The following is a 20362-nucleotide window of genomic DNA, read 5'->3' as shown; positions in this document are numbered from 1 at the left end:
CAGTCACCCAGGCTGGAGTGCAGTGGTGCGATCTTGGCTCACCACAACGTCCGCCTCCTGCATTCAAGCCATTCTCGTGCCTCAGCCTCCCGAGTAGCTGGGATTACCGGCATGTGCCACCACGCCTGGCTAATTTTTGCATTTTTAGTGGAGATAGGGTTTCACCGTGTTGGCTACGTTGGTCTCAAGCTCCTGACCTCAGGTAATATGCCTGCCTCAGCCTCCCAAAGTGCTGGGATTATGGTTGTGAGCCACAGTGCCCTGCCTGGAGTTTTAATCCAAAGTATTTTATTCTAATATGATAGGGAAATGAGACCTCATGTCTCCTGATTCAGTTTAAGGAGAGATAGATCAATATTATGTTTCATATGATGGCTTTAATGTATATTCTGATTAGACATTTTAAAGTAACCTGTTAACTCCTTTTTAAAGTTAATAATATCTTATTGTATAATATACATATGTCAGACAGTATTTACAAAACTTCTTAGTTGCTCAGATACTATAAGGAAACAAGATAAGTAGAGGGTTGCTCAGCCTTAGATTGATAAAAATCTACTTTTAGAGATGATGTGACATTAATCCAACCAGTCTGTGATCAGTACATGGCTGCATTCTTTTGACTTCACCCCCAAGCTGTTATGTCTCTTCATATATAATCTTGCCCTGTGATTTGAGAAAGGGTAGATTAGTTATGTGTTCTGAGATCATGTAATGTATATTAATTCACTTCACAAGAATTATATCCCACAGTCAAGGGTTTTTTTTTTTTTTTTTTTTTTTTTGAGACAGAGTCTCGCTTTGTCACCAGGCTGGAGTGCAGTGGCACAATCTCAGCTCACTGCAACCTCCACCTCCCGGATTCAAGCCAATCTCCCGCCTCAGCCTCCCGAGTAGCTGGGATTACAGGCATGCACCACCACACTCGGCTAATTTTTGTATTTTTAGTAGAGACGGGGTTTCACCATGTTGGCTAGGCTTGTCTCGAACTCCTGACCTCAAGTGATCCACTCGCCTTGGCCTCCCACAGTGCTGAGATTACAGGCGTGAGCCACCGTTCCCAGCCAGTCAAGGGGGTTTTGGATATTGCTTTTAGAGTTGGAAAGTTTACACAGGGATGTGCCTGAGGGATTTCTTGCCTAGAGTTTTTCTGAAGGGAGTATCACAAACTACATTCTATTCTGTTCAATAGTTGATGGTAGGTAGGCAGCGTGAGTTAGTCTTAAATCTGCAGTGACTTCAGGATTTCTGAGTTTGTAATAGTGACGCTACCCTCGGACTTGTTGCCTCTTAAGGACCTGTGTAGCCTGTGATTCTGTGAGGTCCACAACTTACCAGAAAATGGTAAAGAGGCAGAAGATACTTAAACGTTTGTGTTCTTGCTTAGAAGGTTGTTAACATGGCAGCAGTCTGGAGAACATTTGTTACAGGACAGCATTTGGAAGGAAGTTAAGTAGCTCTGTTCAATGTGTTTAGTTGATCCAAATGAGATCTCTTACTTAAAGGTATTTTATAGCCAGAAGGTTTGCATTGACCTGTGCTTGATTTATAGTAGGCTCTCAGTAAATACTTGTTGAAAGAGTGAATAAGATAGGAATCAGAATCACCTGTGGGACAGCTTAGTAATGAACTCCAGAATAGTAAGCATTGAGCCCTAGAAAATAACAGAGAACAGAATTATTCTCATGTTATGAGTGGAGAACCAAGACTAAGAAAATACATTTTTGGAAATATGTTAGCCAAAAAGGTAGGGAGTGGGGTGAAGATCTTTTTGGAGAAGGAAAAAAAGTATTGGAAAAATTGTACATACAGTCTTCCTTTATGCCCAGTAGCAACCGAAAAATAATTCAGGGAGACACTTGGATAAGCCCAAAATGATTATATAAAAAAGTGAAGCTTCCTTACTTCAAATGGGGGGAAAAACACATTTTGGGACAAACTATACATCACGAAATATTTTTCTTCTCAGAATTTTTTATTTCTTGTTCTTCCTTTCTCCATCTTCACATTTCTAACTAAAGCATACACGTATCCTCTGAGTATTCTTTTTGTTTTGTTTTGTTGGTTTTTTTTTTTTTTTTTTTCAGAGATAGGGTTTTTGTATGTTGCCCAGGCTGTACTCAAACTCCTGGGCTCAAGGGATCCTCCCACCTCAGCCTCCTGAGTAGCTGGGGCTGCAGGCATACACGACCACACCTGGCTAACCCTGGAGTGTTTTTAGCTAATCTTGTTCTTAGTTAATAAATTGGTATTGACGTTTGTTAATCTGTTACCCACTCTAGTATTCTCTCCATTAAATATTGCTTTTTGCAAATGGGAGAATCAAGTAGTGAGATACGACTTTTTTAGAATGAGGGTTACTTGTTCCTTGGAAGCAAAGAAGGACAGTGCAGAACTGATAAAACAAGGTTTGTTTGGAAGCAGTCAAATTGGAGACCAAATGATGTAGATTTTGTTATATATGCAAGAAGATCTCAGAGGGAAAGCTGCAGAGATTTCTTGGTCAGTAGATTGGGAGGAAGCTTGAGTACTTGAATCATTTAAGGGCTCAATCAAGAAAACAGAGCTACTATGATATTATGGAATAAGGGATTTAGGAAAGGAATAGGACTTCATACAGCTGTGGGAGAAACTCCAGAAGTCAGAGTCTGTAGGGCAGGTCAGAGAAAAGCTACTATTCAGCCTCTTTGAAGCAGTTGTGCAGTGGTCAACTCAGCGTTTACAGGTGAATCTGAGAAGCCAGGTATGCCCAGCTGCTGGAGTGGGACCACACAACTGGAGCTGGTGAAAAGTTTGTGGAGAGCTGTCCCCTCTGTGTAGCTGCCTCTTTTGTGGTCCTCAGTCAAGCTTTTGGTGGTGAACCTGGGGTTGCTGTTTGGTCAGCAGGGTTGGCAATCAAGAAGAGGAGCTGTATACAGAGCAGAGGAGAGCTGTGCAGTCGGCTGGCAACTGCAGCTCTATCTAACCATACTCTTCAGAAAGTCTTTTGCTCTTTTGGCCACCTACCCTATGGAAAGAGGATTCTGGGAAATGTAGTTTGGATGTAACCAGGTTGACACAGTATAAACTGCCACAGCAGTTAAGGATGAAAAGAAACACAGTGGGGGATGTTAAAGTTGTGGGAGTCCATAGTGATGTTTTATGGATCAAGGCTCATACAAATGTGAGAGAGCAAGTTGCTTAAGCTCTCTAAGCCCACTTCCTCCTCTGTGAAACAGGGAAATGATAACTACCTTATGGGATTGTTGTAAGGATGAAATCAAATGTAAAACACTTAGAGTGTCTGCTCAATGCAAGCCATTATAAATAGTAGCTTTTTTTTTTTTTTTTTTTTTTTTTTGAGGCAGAGTCTCACTCTGTCGCCCAGGCTGGAGTGCAATGGCACGATCTCGGCTCATTGCAACCTCTGCCTCCTGGGCTCAAACCTCAGCCTCCCAAGTAGCAGGGATTACAGGCATGTGCCACTACACCCGGCTAATTTTTGTAGTTTTAGTAGAGACAGGGTTTCGCCATGTTGGCCAGGCCAGTCTCAAACTCCTGACCTCAGGTGATCTGCCTGTCTTGGCCTTCCACAGTGCTAGGATTACAGGCGTGAGCCACTGCGCCTGGTCAATAGTAGCTTTTATTAGTAGTCATTGCAGTGGTAATGAGAAGAGATTGAGAAATAGGAGGGGTATATTTTTAAAGATGAGGGGAAAGGTGGAGGGAAAAGAAGATGAGTGCAGAATAAAGTAGAAGACATAGTTCCTATATTTGAGGTTATTGTAGTCTAGTGGCAGAGAGCACATGTAAAAATATGGAATAGTTAGGAAGCTGTTCTGTGAGGTAATATCCTTTCAGAAAGGTGACTGTGTGATGAGTGGAGAGATGGCAAGTGCTGTCATTCCAGTGTAGCCAGGGTTAGGTGCTAGTGTATGTGAAATGTCTAGCACATCGTCTGACAGTCCACAGACGATAATTCTTTTCCATTATCATTTATACATGGAAAGATGACCAGGTGAAGAGGACAGGGAGGGCTTAAGCTGGGCCCTTAAAAGATGGTTTGGACAAGTAGAAAAAAGGAAGCATTTCAGACAGCACAGAGACAAAAGAGACAAAAAGTAGCTATCAATAAGGCACCTGGAACACTTCGTAGTATAGCTCAGAACCTATTGACTCCTACTCTTTGCTTTTTTTGATTATCTATTTGCTTCTTTTGGTTATCTGAATGGTTTTCTGGGTAAATTGTTTTGAGATGCAAATTAGTAGTAAGATTTACTAAAGGAGGGGAGATGGGTATTCAAGGGATGAGCAGAAATCAAGGACCAGGAAGGGGGCTCTATTAATAGCAAGTCCTTTGAGAAAAGCAGATAGGTTAGATTGACTGAAACATATGTGTGCTATATTATGTTATGGTTGTAAGGAGAGTCAAATTTGCGATTTATTTAAGATGTTTGGTAATAGGCTAGCTATGTGCAAAGTACTGTTAGGTGCTATGGGAGATAGAAAGATACCTAAGTAGTGTTTCCTGGCTGGGCTTGGTGGCTCTTGCCTATAATCCCAGTACTTTGGAGGCTGAGGCAGGAGGATCACTTGAGGCCAGGGGTTCAAGACCAGCCTGGGAAACATAGCAAGACCCCATGTCTAGTAAAAATTGAAAAATTAGCCAGGCGTGGTGGTGTGTGCCTGTAGTCTTAGCTACTCAGGAGGCTGAGGTAGGAGGATTGCTTGAGCCAGGCTAGGTGACAGAGTGAGACTCTATCTCTAAAATAAATAAGTAAATACATTTTTAAAAGGTCCTGTATAATGAAGACAGCCAGCTACACAACATTTTTACAAAGCATGGAATGAAGAGGATTACAGGAATTGATTTGAAGAGAATTGGCTAGTCTTGGGTTTTTGTGTTGGAGTTTGAGGTTCAGGCAACGTGTTGACTTCAGAATTCTGACTGAGAAGTACTGTGTTTGATATCATTGGGGAGTTTTGCAATAGAAAGTGTTAAACTCCCATCAGCAAAATATTAATATGTTGTTCAATATGAACTGATTTTGACTGAAGCCTTGGTCATGGTTTTATTATATTAATAAAGTATTAAGGTATAAATTCTGCTTACTTTGGAAGGATTTTTAATTTTTAGAGGATGTTAGCATTTTATCATTTTTAAAATCAAGATTGGTGAGGAGAGCATATTGGCACACAGTAAGCATATGTTAAATGTTGGTTGAAAAAAATAAACAATAAGAGGCAGTGTAATACACAGTCGTCCCTTGGTATCTGCGGGGGATTGGTTCCAGAACCTCGACTCCCACAGATACCAAAATCCCCAGTTGCTCAACATCTCTCATATAAAATTGAGTAGTACTTGCATGCATCCTACACACATCCTTCCGTATACTTTAAATTGTCTCTTGATTACTTGTAATACCTAACACAGTGTAAGTGCTGTGTAAATTATTGTTACACGGCATTTTTTGTGTTTTTTTATTGTTGCATTATTTTAAATTAAATTTGTTTTCGATCTCCAGTTGGTTGAATCCACACATGCGGAATGTGCAGATAGGGAGGGCCAACTGTAGTGTGTAGAAGTGGATTCTGCCCAGGATTGGGCTCAAATCCTGAACCTAATAAATGTTAGCTATTTTTTAAATGTTCACTCTGCTCTGGTATTGTTTTAAGTGCTTTACAAATAATATTAAATGTTTGTAACAATCATATAAAGTAGATACACTTGTCTCCATTTTTACAGAGGAACCGTGGCACTGACAGCCGTTATTGCTAATTATCGTCCATAAACAGTTGAGTGATGTTTTTGGTAAACCAATTATGGGTTGTTGCTTTTTTTCTAGTGCCTGATAACAGTATCAGGGACAACAGTCAGGGTACAGATTGAGAATTTTTTTTAAAGTCTTAAATTTGTTCTAAGAGCTACCTTCTTTCCTCTTTAAAATAATCAAATATAGAAAAAAATTAAGATTTGTAGACATTTGTAAACATTTAAAACAAATTCCCCCGCATTCTCAGTATTGAGAACTAAGTGGGGTGGGGGAAACCCCTAAGTGTGTATCAACTCAATTTTGTTTAACAAACATTTGCATAATTACTACTATATGCCGGCCTCTTTCTAAGCACTTTACATTAACTTAAACGTTTAACTTCCCTAGCAATCTTGAGATACTATTATGCCATAAATCTCCATATTACAAGTAAGGAAATCAAGGCAAAGAAAGATTAAGTCATTTGCCTGCGGTCACACACCTGGTAAGTGGCGAATGCCGATTTCAGTCCCAAGCAGTCTGGTTCTACCGTCTGAGCTCTTCTTGCTGTCTTTATTTTTATACGTAACATGACCCACTGAGAGAGAAAGTATGGATGAGTAAGAAGGGATCTGTTAAAAATTACAAATATGTTGTCTGAGTAATACCTTAAAAAGGAGAAAAATCAATTTGCTGCTTAGAGTTGAATATTGCCTTTAATACTGAGCTGTTTGGAGGAAGAGAACTGACATCTGATAAGGTGTCAGGTGTTTGTGTTAGGTGTTATATATTGTTTTATTCAGCACTTAAAGCAAACCTGTCATATAGTCTCTTCTATCTTCATTTCATAAACAAGGACATGGGTTTGTAATAGCCGAGAGTCACCTATAACTACCGCTAGGTTTTGAACCCAGGTCCCTGTGTGACTCTAAAACATTCTACAATACTTTGTGTCCTAAGAAAATATTAAAAACTCAAATTTATTTGCCAAATAAACTACACATTCTTTTGAAATATTCAAGAAATGATAAAACATTTTATCAACTAAAAGACCTTTTAAAACTCGATAAGAGAAAGGAAGCAAATACATCCCAAATGTGATAATTACTAGGACCACAGGGACCACTAGATGAAAATTAGATTTTTCTCTGCCTTTCTGAGGATGTGCAGGCATGTTTACAAATGACTGCCCCTTTATGTGGAGTGTGATCATTCAAACAATTTGAGATTACATATGTGGTATGACTATTAAGTTATTAAAACTTAACCAAATTTATTGCATCTATGGAAGTATTATTTTATTCATTCTGGGAGGCTGTATATTGTTGCTCTTATATTATTACTTAAAATGTTGGGAGAACACTTTTTAAATTTGTTTTTGTTTTTTTTTTTTTTTGAGACAGAGTGTTGCTCTGTCCCCCAGGCTGGAGTGCAGTGGTGTGATCTCCACCCACTGCAACCTCTGCTTCCCGGGTTCAGGCGATTCTCCTGCCTTAGCCTCCCGAATAGCTGGGACTACAGGCGCCTGCCACCATGCCCAGCTAATTTTTTGTATTTTTAGTAGAGACGGGGTTTTACTGTGTTAGCCAGGATGGTCTCGATCTCCTGACCTCGTGATCTGCCCACCTTTGCCTCCCAAAGTGCTGGGATTACGGGTTTGAGCCACTGCGCCCTGCCTAAATTTGAATTTTATATGGTTTTGAGTAAATAATAGGGTACAAAGTTCAAAATGTTTGGAAAGATACACAGTGAAAGGTCTCAGAACCCTCTCCTCTCTTCCTTTTACCTGCAGCCACCTAATTTTTCTCAGAGGTGACCGGTGTTATGTGGGAAATACTTCTTTGAAATTATCTTCAGAATTTTTGAATACTTGCAATTAGGATATATGTAACCAATGATGATAGATTTGACTTTATTTTTTAAAAACTCAGTTCATTTACGGTCTGGCAAACAAAGGAATCACCAGTTTAAGTAATATATTTTTTAAAAATCAAAAGCAAAGATGTCTGCAGAGTAATGAGATCTGTGGTGTGATTCATAAATTGGCCTAAAATCAATGATCAGAGTTGCAGAGCTAGTAGCATTAAAGAATAATTTTGTCAAATAACTTGAGATAATTAACATACAATAAACTGCACATTTGAAGTATATAATTATGGCAAATTTTGACATACGTGTATAACTGTCAAACTGTCACCCCTAGTTTTGGTAGTTATAAATAAGATAGTGAACATACTCATCATCTCTGAAAGTTTGTTCAGGCTCTTTTGTAATTCATCACTGTCTTACCTCTATCCGTTGTTCCTAGATAACCAATGATCTGCTTTTTTTTTTTTTTTTTTAAACCAGTGGTCTACTTTCTGTCACCATAGATTAGTTTACCTTTTCTAGAATTGTGTATAAATGGGGTCATGCAGTGTATGTGTGTACTGTTTTTGAAGTGGGGAAGAGTCTAGCTTCTTTCACTCAGCATAATTATTTTGAGATTCATCCATATTATTGTATGTATCAATAGTTTATTTCTGTTTATTGCTGAATATTCTTTATTCTACTGTATGGCTGTACCACAATTTGTTTAACCATTTACCTGATGATGGACATTTGGGTTTCCACTTTTGGGCTATTACAAATAAATCTGCTAAGAACATTTGTGTACAAGTATATTCATGTGGACATATGCTTTCATTTTTCTTGAGTAAATACCTAGGCATCGAATGGGTGGGTCATATGGTAGGTGTATTAGTCCATTCTTGCACTGCTATAAAGAAATACCCAAGACTAGATAATTTATAAAGAAAAGAGGTTTAATTGGCTCACAGTTCTGCAGGTTTTATAGGAAGCATGATTTTGGCACCTGCTCAGCTTCTGAAGAGGCCTCAGGAAACTTAAAATCATGGCAGAAGGCGAAGGGGGAGCCAGCACTTCACATGGCCAGAGCAGGAGGAAGAGAGAGACGGGGGAGGTGCCACACACTTTTAAACGTCCAGATCTCAAGAACACCATCAGGAGAGCAGCACTAGAGGGATGGTGCTAAACCATTAGAAACCACCCTCATGATTCAGTCACCTCCCACCAGGCTGCAGCATTGGGGCTTACATTTCAACATGAGATTTGGGTGGAGACACAGATTTAAACCATGTCGGTAGGTGCATGTTTACCTTTGTAAAAAATTGTCGAACATTTCCGAAGTGATTGTACTGCTTGACACTCTCATCAATGCAATGTATGATGTTTTAGTTGTACAACATCCTTGCCAACATTTCAGATGTTGATGAGATGTCTTTTCAAATCTCATTTTGTTTCTTTCACTTTTTGAAGGTGAAAAGGAGGGAAGTTTATTTTTTTGAGCAGTTTTAGGTTTATAGAAAAATTGAGTGGAAAGTAGGGAGTTCCCATATATATTCTCATCCTCTTAACTCCCCTCCTGGTTTCCCGTTATTAACATCTTGCGTTAGTGTCGTACCTTTGTCATGGGTGATGAGCAAATAATGAGGCATTATTGTAAACTAAAGTCCATAATTTACATTAGAATTAACTCTGTTGTATATTCTGGGGGTTTTGACAGATACAGTGTTGTATAGTATAGTGATGTATATCTGCTATTACAGTATCATACAGAATGACTTCACTGCCCTAAAAATCCTCTGTGGTCCACCTGTTCATCCCTGCTCCCCTCCTCCTGAATGCCTGGCAGCCACTGATCTTTTTACTGTCTCCATAGTTTTGCCTTTTCTGAAGTGTTACATAGTTGGAATCAATAGTATCTAGCCTTTTAAAAATTTTTTTTATTTTTTTTATTGTTTTGGAGACAGGCTGGAGTGCAGTGGTGGAATCTTGGCTCACTGCAACCTCTGCCTTCCAGGTTCAAGCGATTCTCCTGCCTCAGCCAGTCAAGTAGCTGGGACAAGCATGCACCACCGTGCCCGGCTAATTTTTGTATTTTTAGTAGAGACGGGTTTTGCCATATTGGCCAGGCTGGTTTCAAACTCCTGACCTCAGGTGATCTGCCTGCCTCGGCCTCCCAAAATGCTGAGATTACAGGTGTCAGTTACTGTGCCCAGCCTCAGATTGGCTTCTTTCACTTAGTAATAAGCATTAAAGATTCCTTCATGACTTTTCTGTGACTTGATAGTTCTTAATATTCCGTCATATGGATATGCCACACTTTATTTATCTGCTCACTTTCTTAAGAACACCTTGCTTCCAAGTTTTGGCCGTTATGAATAAAGCTGCTAATAAAATTCATGCATAGGTTTTTGTGTAGATCTAAGTTTTTGACTCATTTGGGTAAATATAAAGCATGATTACTGGTTCATATGGGAGTATGTTTAGTTTTGTAAGAAACTGCCAAACTGTTTTCCAAAGCGGTTGTACCATTTGACATTCTCAACAGTAGTGCTTGAGCATTTTAGTTGCACGGTATCCTTGCCAACACTTTGGATGGTTAGTCTTTTGTAATCTTGTAGTTTTGGTTTGCATTTCCATGATGACTAATGATATTGAGCATCTTATCTTATTGACCATGGCTTTATTTGCCATCCTTAATGTCTTTTTGGTGAAGTGTACGTCCTAATCTTAATGTTTGTCTTTTTTTGTTGGGTTGTAAGAGTACTTTAGATATTCTGGATACAAATATTTTGTCAGGTATGTGTTTAGTACATTTTTTCTCCTAGTCTGTGGCTTGTGTTTTTATTTTTTTAATGGTGTTTTTTGAAGGGTAAACATTTTTAATTTTTGAAGTTCAATGCATTTTTTTCTTTTAAGATATGTACTGTACTTTTGCTCTTCAAAAGACACCATTAAAAAATGCAAAGAAATGTTTGCCAAAGTCAAGGTCACCATAATTTTTTTCTATAAGTTTTATAGTTTTAGTCCTTATATGTAGGTTTATGATCTATTCTGAGTTAGTTTTTGTCTGTTATGAGGTGACAGCTGAGGTATCCAGCTGTTGTACCACAGTGTATAGAAAAGATTATCCTTTCCCCATTGAATAGCCTTAGCCCTTTAAAAAAATTAACTGGCCATGTATATATGGGTCTGTTTCTAGATAATCTGTTTCATTAACCATTTATCTACCTGTATGCCAATAACACACTGTCTTGATTATTATAGCTTTATAATAAGTCTTGAAGTTACATAATTTAAGTTCTCTTTCTTCTTTTTCAAACTCGTTTTAGAATTTCTAGGTCCTTCACATTTCCTATTCTGTTCTGTTCTATTCTTCTGTATTCAACAGGGTCTCCCTCCCTTGCCCAGGCTGGAGTGCAGTGGCGCAATCATCGCTCACTGCAGCCTCGAACTCCTGGGCTCAGGGATCCTCCTGCTTCAGCTCCTTAGTAGTTGGGACTATAGGAACATGGCACCATGCCCAGCTGATAATTTTAATTTTTTTGTAGGTATGAGTTCTTGTTATGTTGCCCAGACTGTCAACGTAAATTTTACAATCAGCTTTTCAGTTTTCACAGTATTGGCTGCCAGGATATTTAAGATTTCATTGAATTTTGTAACAACATTGAATCTTCTGGTCCATGAACATGGCATTTTGTTCAATTTATAGGTCTTTGATTTCTCTTAGCATTCTTTTCTAGTTTTTTAAAGATCTTGCCGTTCTTTTGTCAAACTTCTTTTGAAAAATGTCTGTTCATGTCCTTTGCCCATGTTTTAATGGGATGATTATTTTATTTTTGTGTGTGTGAAGTTGTCTGAATTCCTTGTAGATTCTGGATATTAGTCTCCATTGGATGTATAGTTTGCAAATATTTTCTCCCACTCTGTAGGTTGTCTGTTTACTCTGTTGATTATTTCTTTTGTGTAGAAGCTTTTTAGTTCAACTAAGTCCCGTCTATTTTTGTTTTTGTTGCCTGTGCTTTTGAGGTTTTAGTCACAAATTCTTTGCCTAGACCAGTGTCCAAAAGAGTTTTCCCTAGTTTTCTTTTCGTAATTTCATAAATTCACATCTTACATTTAGGTCCTTAATCCATCTGGAGTTGATTTTTGTATACGGTGAGACATAATGATTCAGTTTCATTCTTCTGCATATGATAGTCCAATTTTCCCAGCACCATAATTGAAAAATTACATGCCTGTAATCTCAACACTTTGGGAGGCCAAAGTGGGAGGATCACCTGAAGCCAGGAGTTTGCAACCAGCCTGAGCAACAGTGATACACTGTCTTTAAAAATAAAAATAAAAAATTAGGCTAATAAAAAATTAGCCTAAGCCAGGCTCACATGTTTTTAAGCATTTTTTTAGCAATAAATAATTTTTAAATTAAAGTATATACAGTTTTTAGCCATAATGCCATTGCACACTTAGTAGACTACAGTATATTGTAAACATAACTTTATATGCACTGCGAAACTAAAAAAAGAAAAAGAAATGCATTTTGTAAGGCTGTAGCTGCCATAGACAGTGATCAGATTCTTCTGATTAATCGGAACAAAGTAAATTGAAAACCTTCTGGAAAGGATTCATCATTCTAGGTGCCATTAAGAACATTGGTGATTCATGGGAGGAGGTAAAAAAATCAACATTAACGGGAGTTTGAAAGAAGCTCATTCCAGCCCTGATGGACAACTTTGAAGGGGTTCAAGACTTCAGAGGAGGAAGTAGCTACAGATTTGATGGAAATAGCAGGAGAACTAGAATTACAAGTGGAGCCTGAAGATGTGACTGAATTGCTGCAATCTCATAAAACTTGGATGGATGAGAAGTTGCTTCTTATGGATAAGCAAACAAAGTGGCTTCTTGAGATGGAATCTACTCCTGGTGAAGATGCTGCGAACATTGTTGAAATGACAACAAAAGATTTAGAATGTTACATAAACTTACTGGTAAAGCAGCAATAAGCAACTCAGTCGATGAAGGGTTTGGGAGGCTTGATTCCAATTTTGGAAAAAGTTCTATGGTGGGTAAAATTTTATCAAACAGCTTCGAATGCTAGAGTAAAATTTTTCATGAAAGGAAGAGTCAATTGACACGGCAAACTTATTGTTTGTTTTAAACTAAATAAAACTGTTGTCTTATTTTAAGAAATTGCCCTAGTCACCCCAACCTTCAGCAACCACCACCACCCTTATCAGTCAGGAGCCATCAACATGGAGGCCCTCTAGTGGCAGAAAGATTACAACTCTGAAGGCTCAGATGTTCTTTAACATTCTTTTAGCAATAAATAATTTTTAATTAAGGCATGTACATTGTTTTTTAGACATAATGCCATTGCACACTTAATAGACTACACATTGTAAACATAACTTTTATATGCATTGGGAAACAAAAAAATACACTTTATTATGATGTTTGCCTTATTGCCATCATCTGTAACTGAACCCGCAATATCTGAGGTATACCTTTACTTTAATGATGATGTTTTCTGTCTTCTGGTTTGCATTATTCCTGATGAGAAAGTCTGCTGTCATCCTATTGCTATTTCTGTGTGTATAATGTGTTTTTTAAGCAGTTTGTGATGCACCTTGGTAAAGTGTTTTTCAAGTTTTTTGTGCCTTGGGTTCATAAAGAGTTTTGGATCTATGGGTTTATAGTTTCTGTCAAATTCCAAACAGTTATGGCATTTCTTCAAGTATACATTCTATCTTGCCCTGCTGTCATTTGGGGACTTCAGTTGAATGTATATTAGGCTCCTTTCAGTTTGTCTTAGTGTCTGCTTATGCTCTGTTCATTTTTTGTAGTTGTTTATTGGTTTTATTTTTTGTCATCATTATTGTGTTTACTAATCTTTTTCTCCGATGTCTGATTTACTGTTGTTTATTTCATTCAGTGTAATTTTCATCTTAGGCATTGTATTTTTTATCTGTAAAAATTTCATTTAAAAAACATCTTCCATGCCTCCACTTAGCGTCTTCCCTCTATCTGCTTGAACATATGGAATATAGCTGTGACAACTGTACTAATTCTATCATTTGTGTCATATCTGGGTCTGTTATTGTTAGTTGACTGGCTCACATTTTCCTGCCTCTCTTCATATTTGGTACTTTTTGATTCAATACCATATATTATGAATTCTACCTTGTTGGGCACTGGACATTTTTGCATTCTTGTATGTTTTGGGAAGCAGTTAAATTACTTGGAAACAGATCCTTTGCGTCTTGCTCTTAAGTTTCATTAGGTAGAACCAGGGTAGCATTTAGTTTAGCATAATTTTTATCTACTTTTGAGACCACACCCTTCTGAGTACACTACCCAGTGTCCTGTGAATTTTGAGGTTTTCCAGTCTGACAGTCTGACAATCATGATGAAATCTTATATGTGAAAGAGATAAAATCAGGGTGTCTTTGCCAGAGCCTCATCTCAGTATCTCACTAAATCAGGAAGTATATTTGGCTGTGTGTAATAAATACAAGGGGTTACCAAATAAGGGATTTACTTTTATCGTATAATCATTCTGAAGACTCAAAGTAGTCAGCATGCACTCTTTTTTTTTTTTTTCAAATGATATTTCTTTCTTTCTTTTTTTATTGATCATTCTTGGGTGTTTCTCGCAGAGGGGGATTTGGCAGGGTCATAGGACAATAGTGGAGGGAAGGTCAGCAGATAAACAAGTGAACAAAGGTCTCTGGTTTTCCTAGGCAGAGGACCCTGCGGCCTTCCGCAGTGTTTGTGTCCCTGGGTACTTGAGATTAGGGAGTGGTGATGACTCTTAACGAGCATGTTGCCTTCAAGCATCTGTTTAACAAAGCACATCTTGCACCGCCCTTAATCCATTTAACCCTGAGTGGACACAGCACATGTTTCAGAGAGCACAGCGTTGGGGGTAAGGTCATAGATCAACAGGATCCCAAGGCAGAAGAATTTTTCTTAGTACAGAACAAAATGAAAAGTCTCCCATGTCTACTTCTTTCTACACAGACACAGCAACCATCCGATTTCTCAATCTTTTCCCCACCTTTCCCCCTTTTCTATTCCACAAAACCGCCATTGTCATCATGGCCCATTCTCAATGAGCTGTTGGGTACACCTCCCAGATGGGGTGGCTGCCGCCGGAGGGGCTCCTCACTTCTCAGACGGGGCGGCTGCCGGGCGGAGGGGCTCCTCACTTCTCAGACGGGGCGGCTGCTGGGCGGAGGGTCTCCTCACTTCTCAGATGGGGCGGCCGGGCGGAGACGCTCCTCACCTCCCAGACGGGGTGGCGGGGCAGAGGCGCTCCCCACATCTCAGACGATGGGCGGCCGGGCAGAGACGCTCCTCACTTCCTAGATGGGATGGCAGCTGGGCAGAGACGCTCCTCACTTTCCAGACTGGGCAGCCAGGCGGAGGGGCTCCTCACATCCTAGACGATGGGCGGCCAGGCAGAGACGCTCCTCACTTCCCAGATGGGGTGGCGGCCAGGCAGAGGCTGCAATCTCGGCACTTTGGGAGGCCAAGGCAGGCGGCTGGGAGGTGGAGGTTGTAGCCAGCCGAGATCATGCCACTGCGCTCCAGCCTGGGCACCATTGAGCACTGAGTGAACGAGACTCCATCTGCAATCCCGGCACCTCGGGAGGCCGAGGCTGGTGGATCACTTGCGGTTAGGAGCTGGAGACCAGCCCGGCCAACACAGCGAAACCCCGTCTCCACCAAAAAAATACGAAAACCAGTCAGGCGTGGCGGCGCCCGCCTGCAATCGCAGGCACTCGGCAGACTGAGGCAGGAGAATCAGGCAGGGAGGTTGCAGTGAGCCGAGATGGCAGCAGTACAGTCCAGCTTCAGCTCGGCATCAGAGGGAGACCGTGGAAAGAGAGGGAGAGGGAGACCGTGGGGAGAGGGAGAGGGAGAGGGGGGGAGGGGAAGGGGGAGGGGGAGGGAGAGGGAGAGGGAGAGGGAAGCATGCACTCTTTTTTAACTTACTGCTTTTGCCATCCTAAGCATGTGGCCAAGGATTAAAATATCTAACAACTAGTTTTATATAATTTGGAATTTGAAGCTTAGCTCTGTCTAGATTGGAGATACAGATTTGAGGGTTAGTTTATAGGTGATGTTTCTTCAAGAGACTCAATAGAATGAAAAGAGTAGTAGTGCAAGAATGAAACTTCAAATGACACTGGCATTTAATAGCCAGACAAGGAAGAAGAGATTCTGAAGCAGACTCAGGTGAGATGTGGGAAGTGGAGTGAAGAATGGAGACTCGTGAGAGTGCATTGCCATGGAAGCTGTAATGGATATTTATGTTTTTAGCCTACCGGTATTTAAACAGCCTTTTCTTTTCTTTTCTTTTTTTGCAGTGGTGGGGATGGGGTCATCCATTGTGTTAGTCTTGGCGGAAGTAGCAGTGTTCTGTATCTAACCTTTACTGTAGTAGAATATAACATCAAAAGTAGGGAAGTTGGCCAGGCATGGTGGCTCACGGCTGTAATCGCAGCACTTTAGGAGGCCAAGGCAGGTGGATTGCTTGTGCCCAGAAGTTCAAGACCAGACTGGGCAACATAGCAAAACCCTATCTCTACCGAAAATACAAAAATTAGCTGGGCATGGTGGTGCATACCTGTAGTACCAGCTACTTGGGCAGCTGAGGTGGGAGTATCACTTGAGCCCAAGAGGTCAAGGCTGCAGCGAGCCGTGATTGGGCCACTGCGCTCTAGCCTGGGTGACAAAGCAAGACCCTGTCTCAAAAAAGAAAAAAAAAAAACAAACAAAACAAGAAGTAGGGAAGTCTAGATTATATGAAGTAAGCCATGGCAAGGACTTTGGAATTTATTCAAAGTAGAGAAACTACCAGTACTTTCTGACAGAGAGAGAGCATTAACATTCTCTGACTTACTTTTTAAAAGGATGATCCTTATTGTTGTATAGGAAATGAGTTATATTAGAGTTTGGAGTAAAATCAAGTTGAACAGATATGAAACTATTTCAGTAATCCATGCAAGAGAGGATTATGGCTTGGAGTAGTGAAATATATTTTTAAGGGAAAGCTAATGGGATTTGCTAATGGACTGGAATATAAGGTGAGAGCATGAGAGGGGTCAAGCCTATCTCAAAATTTTTGTTTTGAGCAACTGGAAAAATAGAGATGCTTCTTGATAAGACGAGAAGAATAGATTTTTTTTCACTTTGTTTTTGTTTTTACACTTTTTTTCTTCTGAAATATTAATTTTAAGCTCCAAAAGTTGCAAAACCAGTATAAAGAAATTTGTTTTGATTATTTGAGAGTAACTTGCTAACATGAGGTCCCATCACCCCACAACATTTTAGTTTGTAATTGCTATCAATAAGGACATTTTTCTACATATCCAGAATCCAACTGTCAAAATGAGGAGGTTAGCATTGATAGAACCTGTGGATTATATCATCTAATCCACAGAACCCATTCAAGTTTTGCCAGTAGTCCCAATAATGGTCATTTTAGGAAAATAATTCAATCAGGATTATAATTTGCATTTAGTTGTTGTGTCTTTTTGATGTATTTCAATCTAGAACAGCCATAACGTTTCCTTGACTTTCATGATTTTGACAGTTTTGAGGTTTACAGAGCAGTTAATTCTTAGACTATTTCTCAATTGGGATTTGTCTAATGCTTCCCTATGAATCAATTCAGGTTATCAATTTTTGGTAGCAATATCACAGAGGTGATGTGGTATTCTTCTCAGTGTTACCTTACCAGTTGGCACATTTTTTTTAATTTTTAAAAATTGAAGTCAGGCTAGTTAGGTACATGATTTTAATTTGCCTGTTACTGATGATCTTAATTAACATGGATCACTTGACTTAAGCTTTTTTTTTTTATCTGCTGGGTTTCTACACTAAAAAGGGTACTTTTTTTTCCTTTGAAAAATGAGTGGAAATGATTATTTTTTGGAGATGGTGTGTTGAAACTAAGTAACTCATTCCTCATCACACTTTTCATCCACTAGCTTTAGCATTTGTTGATTTTTCTTGGTTGAATTATTACTTAATTATTTCTATTGATGATTGCTGAATGGTGGTCTTTCTAATTTTATTACATTCATTAGTTGACATTCTACTGTAAGAAAAAGCTTTCTCTTCCTCCCATTGTTGATTTATTTGTTTATCTTTGTTTTTATGGACTTATGGTTTTCTTCTTTCTTTTTTTTTGTTTTTGTTTTTGTTTTTGTTTCAGGAGATGGGATCTTGCCATGTCGCCCTGGTGGGACACAAACCCCTGGGCTGAAGTGATCCTCCTGCCTCAGTCTCCTGAGTAGCTGAGATTATAGCTATTGGGCCTAACTTCATTGTTTCATTTTTCTATTCAGGGGGCCTGTAATCCAACATTATTTTTATTTTGATGCTCAAATTGTCCCATATTTGATTAGTGGAATCCCCTTCAAGTTGTGCCTGTGGCCTTTTGACATGTCCCCATAAGTCTTTATGTGCTTTCTTTCTGGTTCAGTGAGATGTTTTAGGCTCATTTTGCAATTACCTCCTCTAAATCAGCTGTATCTCAGTCATATTCGGATTCCTCAGCCGTACAGTGGGGATTGGTACTTGCAGACATCAGGGCAGCGTGGCAAAACTCCATCTCTACAGAAAATTAGCTGGGCGTGGTAGCAAATGCTATAGGCTGAGGTGGAAGAATTGCTTAAGCCCGGGAGATTGAGGCTGCAGTGAACTGTGATAGTACCACTGCACATCAGCCTGGGTGACAGTGCAAGACCCTGTCTCAGAAAACAAAACAAAACCACCTGAAAAATTTCGTTGAGAATTTAAATTTTTATTGAAAGAGAATATACTAAATAAAACTTCCCCAACCACTTTGTGACTTTCTCTATGTGCATATGTATGGTAGGAGAATTTCCTATTCCAGCTAGTTGTTTCCTCAAAAGGTAAATTGGAGTGATATGGCATTATGGAAAGTTTACTTGAGTAAGAAATAAACAGGTATTCAAGTCTTAGCTTTGTCCAACTTTATAAGTTATATTATCTTTTTGGCCCTCAGATTTTAAAATAAGATGTTTAGACTAGATGTTTTCTTCTCAGCTGTTTAAAATTTAGTCTTATATTTGTCTTGATTAAAAGTCCTAAAAACTGAGGTAATATAGTGGTTGCCCTTGAAATGGTACTGATAGGCATGATGAAAGGAGCACTTTCTCGAGACCAGGCTGGATGGCCTGTAATCCCAACACTTTGAGAGGCCGAGGCAGGAGGATTGCTTGAGCCCAGGAGTTTGAGACCAGCCTGGGCAACACAGTGAGACGCCATATAAAAAAACAAAAACAAAAAACTAGCCAGGCATGATGCGTACCTGTAGTCCCAGCTACTTGAGAGGCTGCAGCAAGAGGATCACTTGAGTCAGGGAAGTTGAGGCTGCCACAGGCGGTGATCATGCCACTGCACTCTAACCTGGGCAACAAAGTGAGACCCTGTCTCAAAAAAAAAAAAAAAACAAACAAAAGAAAGGAACACTTTCTTGTTTTATGTTATATTCTGTGTTAATAATTTTTACATTTTTTCTTTGATAATTCCTTAATGTTACTTGACATTTGAAAATAATATAACTAAAAAGAAATTAAAGTTGTCAGTGCTTACAAAATGGCAGCATGCAAGGATAACATGGTTGTTTTTGTAAAAATTTGAATTAGTTGCTAATATTTGAAATTGGGGAGATCTCACATTAAAATTTGGATTAGGGCTTTTTGAAAAACCAGCATATCTGATAATACTGAGCCCGAACTTCTGTAGCAGCTATTGACTGGAGCTGAGGCAGTTGCTTCTCTAGGTGAGCAAATGATCTCTAGTTATTCATAGAACCAGCCACTTCTATTTTGTTTCCTTCCTTTCTCCCTTCCTTCCTTTTTCAGATATAATTTGCATACCATGAAATTCACCCTTTTAAATACTACAATTCAGTAATCTTTCATTTATTCACAGAGTTGTGCAACCATCACCACTGCCTCACTCCAGAACATTTCCTCATCCCCCAAAAGATACTTCATACTCATTCACAGTCATTCCCCATTTCCCATACCCTGGCTTTAGGAAATCACTAATCTACTTTCAGTCTCTGTAGATTTGCTATTCTAGACATTTCATGTAAGTGGAATATGGGGCTTTTAAAAAATCTGGCTTATTCCACTTAGTATAAATTTGTCCATGTTGGAGCATGTATAAGTACTTTATTCTTTTTAATGACTGAATTTTATTTATTTGTTTATTTATTTATTGGAGATGGAGTCTCACTCTGTTGTCCAGGCTGGAGTGTAGTGGTGTAATCTGGGCTCACTGCAACATCTGCCTCCCATGTTCAAGCAATTCTCCTGCCTCAGCCTCCTGAGTAGCTGGGATTACAGGCTCCTGCCACCACGCCCAGCTAATTTTTGTGTTTTTAGGAGAGATAGGGTTTCATCACATTGGACAGACTGGTCTCAAACTCCTGACCTCAAGTGATCCAATTACCTCAGCTTCCCAAAGTGCTGGGATTACAGATGTAATCTGTAAGCCACCACACATGGTCAATAATATTTCATCATATGGATATAGGACATGTTTATCTCTTCATCAGTTGATGGACATTTGGGTTCTTATAAATAGTGCTGCATTGAATTTACAGAGTTTTGTGTGGTTGTGTGCTTTCAGTTCTCTTGGGTATATACAATAGGAGCGGAAACAGTGGCTCATATTTCTTCACATCTTCATTACCACCTGTCATTGTCTTTTCTTTTTGATTATAGTCATCCTACTGG

The 20362-nt window shown here is 39.3% G+C and overlaps 1 protein-coding gene and 1 long non-coding RNA gene across 2 annotated transcripts in view; one reads left to right on the top strand and one right to left on the bottom strand.

Moving 5' to 3' along the window:
- Positions 1 to 20362, top strand: part of MAP3K2 (mitogen-activated protein kinase kinase kinase 2) — an 89007-nt gene that overhangs the window by 19809 nt on the left and 48836 nt on the right. The window lies entirely within an intron of this gene.
- LOC107973761 (uncharacterized) overlaps positions 358 to 20362 on the bottom strand; it is a 73270-nt gene continuing 53265 nt past the window's right edge. The window contains exons 3-5 of the long non-coding RNA XR_001716176.4: positions 6235 to 6330; positions 1608 to 1654; positions 358 to 666 (exon numbers count right to left, since the gene is read on the bottom strand). This is a non-coding gene — a long non-coding RNA (uncharacterized LOC107973761). The remainder of the gene's footprint in view (positions 667 to 1607; positions 1655 to 6234; positions 6331 to 20362) is intronic.

The sequence above is a fragment of the Pan troglodytes genome, chromosome 13 (genome assembly GCF_028858775.2).
Source record: "Pan troglodytes isolate AG18354 chromosome 13, NHGRI_mPanTro3-v2.0_pri, whole genome shotgun sequence".
Classification (NCBI taxonomy): domain Eukaryota; kingdom Metazoa; phylum Chordata; class Mammalia; order Primates; family Hominidae; genus Pan; species Pan troglodytes.
This window is presented reverse-complemented; position numbering and strand designations above follow the sequence as displayed.